This window comes from Coffea arabica, chromosome 7c (genome assembly GCF_036785885.1).
Source record: "Coffea arabica cultivar ET-39 chromosome 7c, Coffea Arabica ET-39 HiFi, whole genome shotgun sequence".
Taxonomy (NCBI): Eukaryota; Viridiplantae; Streptophyta; class Magnoliopsida; order Gentianales; family Rubiaceae; genus Coffea; species Coffea arabica.
The window spans coordinates 21,383,409-21,389,317 of record NC_092322.1 but is presented as its reverse complement, the minus strand read 5'-3'; the positions used below and the strand labels follow the sequence as shown (position 1 = coordinate 21,389,317).

Here is a 5,909-nt window from a genome sequence, read left to right as displayed (position 1 = left end):
ATTTTGTTTTAAAGTGCAACTTTTCTCCCTTATAATGAATAGGAACATTGAGTTCCGCTAAGAGGAGCTGAAGTCAATTTGGAGTAATTTATAACGTTAGCCTAAAGGGAAAAACTGCCTTTATTGCTCCTAAATGATTGTTCGAAGTTATATAGTTATTCTGCTATAGCCATTTGTTGCCAACAATTTTTAATTTTAGGTTATCAATTGCTAATTAAAGTTAGTCTTTTTGGGGGGAGGGATAGGTTGGGTGGTATGGGAGGAGGGAGTGTCAGCGAGAGGTCTCAGATTCGAGTCCTTCCATTTACACAAAAAAAAAAAAGTTAGTCTTTTTAATTTCATAAATAATGTGATCCTTGAATTCGTATTTGTATTTAGTTTGTCATATGAATAGGAGGGAGATCGGATTTTTTGGATCTTTTCCCCATAGGAGAAGTCCCCTCTTTAGTTTCTTAACATTTATTTGGATAAAGTCTCTTCGATAGTTTTCTAGTAAGAATTTTTTCTCCTAAAAGGTTGCCTAGCGAAAGTTTTTTTCTCTCTTATTGGGATTCCTAGTGAGAGTTAAACAGTTTTTTTTTTCTTTCATTATATCTGAGTTTTTCAGGTTTTGATTATTAGTTGGATATTGCTATCTCAGTCCTAATTCTTTACGAGAAAATTTAAGATTTTTAGCAATATACATTTGCATTCAGGTGGTAGTGTTGGGCAACGTATGATAGTTAGATAGTACAACTAGCTATGCAACTTTAGAACTTGAAATTCTGGATTTACACACTCAGATTAATTAGTCATGTGGCATACTACACACTTTCGTTATCTTTTAACATTTTTTTAGAGTTTTAGTAATTATTTAGGAGTACATGTAATTTATGTGGAGGTATATTCAATATTGGTTGAATCTTGATACTATTTCAGCCAATTTTTATGTTAAGTTGGACTTTTTTTTAAATAATATTTTTCTGTGCAATTTCTATGTACTTGCACAGCTGTGAAATATATAGCTCCACGTTTACTGGAGCAAATACTAAACTAAGTTGCAGCTTATAGGATAACTACTTGATTTAGTAGTAAATTAGTTCAACGAGCACTTGAATATGAAAAGCAAGGCTTCCTGAGAAAGCTTATGTTATTGTTACTTGCTGTGTTTTTCCTGTCAAAATTTTTTTTTGAAAAGGTCTGAGAAACAACTTTTATTAATTCCTTTATTTGTGCCAAAGGCCAAAATGCAAATTATAAGATGAGATTACTGTCAACTAAATCACATACCAGTTAAACTATTATCATGATTGTGACTAAACCCAAATTCACTTTCTTTGAATCCAACACATATTTTTACCCATCCTATATATAAATTTATCAAATTTTACTTTAACTATGCCTTTTCTCGCCTAGAAATTTATCAGATTAGTGTTTGGATTTCATTTAACTTAGGTTATACTCAATGTACCCAGCTATAGATTGGATTGATGTTGGATTGGATCATATTGGGTCAACTAAAACTCGTAACCAAAGATGATCCAACATGTTATTTCACACATTTTGATACATAATACTCTTACACATTTACATGTACAAAATGATTTCTTCTTATACATAATCATAGTTTTACATGTACATAAATATATTTCCACACACTAAAAGACTTCCACACTTACAAACATACATTCACTTCTTAACCTTCTTATATGGAAACACAATTTTTACACACATAGATATATTAAAACACACACTAACATATACAAACACAAGCATACTAACTTTTTAAACTATTTGGCTAAACAAATTAAGAGCAGAAAATCCTTTTTCAAAAGCAAATCAAAGGATGTAAAATGCAATCAAACGAATCACCAAATTGAACTGAAGAATTATAGAATTCAAGCAGTTTGAGTCATCCAAACAGATTTTTTTTTTCTTTCATGATTCACAATGAGCAATCATTTTTGTAAAATATGCTAAATATTATGCTATGAAAACTCCGACTACTGTAAAAAAATGTTGTTAGAATTTTGGTGGAGTATTTTTCCAAAACCCAAAGTGGGGAAAAGTTCTTCTAAAATTATTAAAAAATGTTACAAATATTATTAAAAATGCAGGGACCCATCAGAAAAATTAGGATTATACATGTGCTCCTTATGTGTGTCCATTAATATCAAATATTAATGGATAATTCAAGTAAAATGGTAGTTTGAAGGATGAAAAAAAAAAAAAGGTTAAAGGATCAAATAGCCATGTTTATTATTATTGCATTCGATATTGAGGACTTCTTGATAAATTAGGGTGGCCTTTTCATATCCTTATTGCATATGTAGAGCTCTAATGGTATATTCTCCATTTAAAGATTTAGGATATTAACTTGAAAAGTGCCCCTGCAAGATAAATTTTGGATTCCCCACTAGCACATTAATTTAATTAAACTACTTTACTTGTGTTGACAAACCACTTTAAAAGGAGCAGTTTGTCTAATGGTTACTCGTTAAGAATGGTGTCAAATGTTAATTTTTTTTTAAAAAAAAGTGTAATAGATTTGGAAAAATTTCTATGTGTAGGGGTGTCATAATTGTGATTATTGTATTCATAAGGTAAGTTACGTATAATTTAGGTGCATTAATAAGTTTCTATTTGGGCACCGGTTATAAAAAATCCTATAGGAAAACTTGGATAATTATTTAATAACTATTCTATTGGAACAATTTAAATTATTCAATACTGCTTTCCACTTCATCAATTACATGAAGTATAACTAACAGAAATTGTCTATGAACTATTTAAATTTTTCTATTTAGATCACTGAACTTTTTATTTAGTCAAAATGGTCATTTAACTAATTAAAACATAAAGTTAATACCAAAAAAGTGTAAATATATATACACTTTATAAGTCAAGTCACTCAAAGTGTAATTCTTTGTTAGTTGTAGAAAATATACGTTGACATTAGTAAAATTGATTACTTTGGATAACATAAATAGTTCAGTAATATAATTACGGAGTTCCAAATAGTTAAGGATAGATTTCATTTGCTCTAACATAAAATTAACTGACAGTTTCTCGATAACCCTATTGCTACTTTCCTCTAGTGCAGCATCGATTCAAAAGTGAACATGGATATGATAAAAGAAAGTGAATTTGACTGTATTTTATCCTTTGTTGGTAACTTGTTATGCGTGTTTATATCATATGTATTTTTGCCAGCACTAGCCTAGACGGAAGGAGTCCGGAGAGCGGATTAGTGGAGTTTAACCCATAGTAGGTAAGAAAAGAAGTGGTTCAGAACTCCTTATCTTACTATTGCCTATTTTTCTTTGGTGAAAAATTACATGAACATAAAAACTGGTGAAACATTGCATGAACACAAAAACACTAGACGGTGATTAACCTAAAGTGGAAATTAGAGATCTAAAGTGTAAAACCTTGAATTGTTAGTAATAAACAGTATTACGAAAGGAAAGAGAAGTACAAGTTTACATATAGCAGGACAAACATTGAATTAAGGAAGCAAATTAGGAATCAATACTTTAGTTTTTTTTTTTTTTTTTGTAGTGGAATAGTTATAAATCCCAAGAGATGTTTCATCTTTTAAACTTTCGAACATCCATTGATAAATTACGTACACCTTTTTCAGGTTGATTTCAGTTGTATAGGGCTATTGAGTAGCTGTGTTTGTAGAAGTAATGGTGACTACTTTAATAAGATAGCCATAAGTGAGATTTTTTCAATGCTATGAGAGGGGCATATTATGTCGAGCTTAAGACTTCAATGACTTCTTTAATTTGCACTGTTCTCCTATTAACCTCCTATTGCTAAAACATGGCATTTTTTTTTTCTTTTTTACATCTGTGATCCTAATTTTCTTGAATCATCAACTTCAATTATCAGAGACCAATGAAAATGAACTAGCACTGCAAAGAAAAGGTTGAAGGGAGGAAATAGAGGGAACAAAATGGTATTATTAGTTTAATTGTTTTCTTGTCATGGTTGTAACACTTTGAAGCATCATTACAATTTACAAGGAGATGAGTTTTGAAGACCTCCCTGTCCTTGATTCTCATGATAAGGCACGTCTAAGGATAGCTAGCAGGAAAATAGTTTAATCATTCTTCCTGGTGTTGGGGTTGCTGTTTAAGGTCTTCTTCCTTGATGAGAAGACCTCCCTGTTTAAGTGAGTGACAGGTGGTTCGATTGAGGAGAAGAGGTGGAAGAATTGCTGGAAAATTGATGATGAGTGGCGGAAAGTTTTCAATATCGGCTCTCTGCGCTCTGTCGTTGAACCAGAGGAACACTTGGAGCTGTGGGAGATGAAGACAATGGCACCACCATATATGCTTCGTCTACACAGGAAGAGAGATAATTCATGGATAATTGGGTACACCAGTACACTTGTATTCCCTTAAAGACCGCGGCTTCTTCCACCTAAAACACTTCTTATATTCCGAGAACAGAATCAAAAGCAAACCTAAATAATGTTAGTTAAAGTTTAGGGGCAAAAAACCAGTAGGACCAAAAGTTGCAACCAATGTGAAGGTCCACTTTATCCCCCATCCATAAACTCCTTGCTATCAGGACCATTCTTCAGCATCAACACAAGTAGAGAAGGATTTTTCTGTTTTTCAGTAGATGAATCAAGTAAAATGGAAAAAGTAGATGCATCTAGCAAGAAACCTCTACGAATCATTTCTTCATTGGGGCATCCACCACTGTGTAGTAATTTTGTAATCCTTCATCTCAGAAAAGAGCTTTGTAACGTCTTTCCATCTATTTAAATTGCATTGACCACCAATCAAACAATTATAAGTGACAACATCTGAGGGAATGCCCTTTTCAATCATCTCCTGCAAAAGGGCAAGAGCTTCACCGACCATTTTATCTTTGCAAAAGCTGTCAATGATAGTATTGTACACATTAACATTGGGCTTACATCTTCTTCTTTTTTCCATGACTCTGAGGAATTCAACAGTCTTTTGAGTGTTGCCCACCTTACAGAGCCCATCTATCACATTCAGAAACAAAACGTCATCGGGCTTGCAAAGCTTTTCGAATATTATTTTCTTAAACAATTCTTGCGCTTGGGGAACCTTATGTTCCCGAAAGAGGCCTCATCCGGACCATCTGCTGGTATAAGCTCAGAGCATCATCAAGATTGTCACCACTATCAATCCTACCCTGCAACCCAGAAAGAAATTGCAAAACATTACCAGAAGACGTTCCAATTTGGTGCTGATGATTTCTAATTTTATCACTACTAGTTGCTATAGCTGAACAGAAAGCTAATTGGGGTTTAGGGCTTGGGAATGCAGAGAGAAATGAAGCAAGAGTAGTACAATTACCAGCAGCAGCAGTACCTAATGAAGCCGCTCTTCTCTTCATCGCCACTGCAACTCTCCAAGTCTGAAATGACCTGTTTACTGAGATTTTTCAGGCAAAGTGGGAAGCTTTCTGAATACAGCGTCGTCAAGTTCGGATTATTATGACCCAATCAAAAGGGTTTCGGACTGGGGCCAAACCAAATTTTAACGGCTGTTTTGCCTAGGAGTATGGCAACTGAATAATCATCCAATTTTGAAACTGTCAAGCGCAATTTGGAGTTTTGAACTTGAATTCCAATTCGAGTTTAACGTTTAAGTTCAAACTGGATTCGATTTAATATTTAGTAGGTTCTAGTTTGATTCAAGAGTTCAAAATTTTATTTATTTTTATATTTTTATATTGGTTTATCAATAACAAATATGTAATATCTATAAAATAAATAATGAATATGTTATTATGTATAAAATATTTATTATATAAAATAAAAATATAAGAATTTATTCAAGTCAAATCGAGCTGAATGTGTAGAAGTTTAACGAGCTGAATGTGTAGAAGTTTTTGATTCGATACTTTAATAAAATTCCTGCACAAATTTTAAATCAAGT

The 5,909-nt window shown here is 32.6% G+C and overlaps 1 long non-coding RNA gene across 2 annotated transcripts; it reads right to left on the bottom strand.

Annotated features, from left to right (window-relative positions):
• Positions 1-4,233: 4,233 nt before the first annotated feature.
• LOC113698373 (uncharacterized) lies at positions 4,234-5,636 on the bottom strand. Of its 2 annotated transcripts, none has more exons than XR_011817394.1 (2): positions 5,325-5,636; positions 4,234-5,160 (listed from the first exon to the last, which is right to left on the bottom strand). It is a non-coding gene; the product is annotated as an uncharacterized lncRNA (long non-coding RNA). The 2 variants fall into 2 exon arrangements; XR_003450187.2 differs by having other exon boundaries at positions 5,340-5,636.
• Between the last annotated feature and the right edge of the window lie 273 nt (positions 5,637-5,909).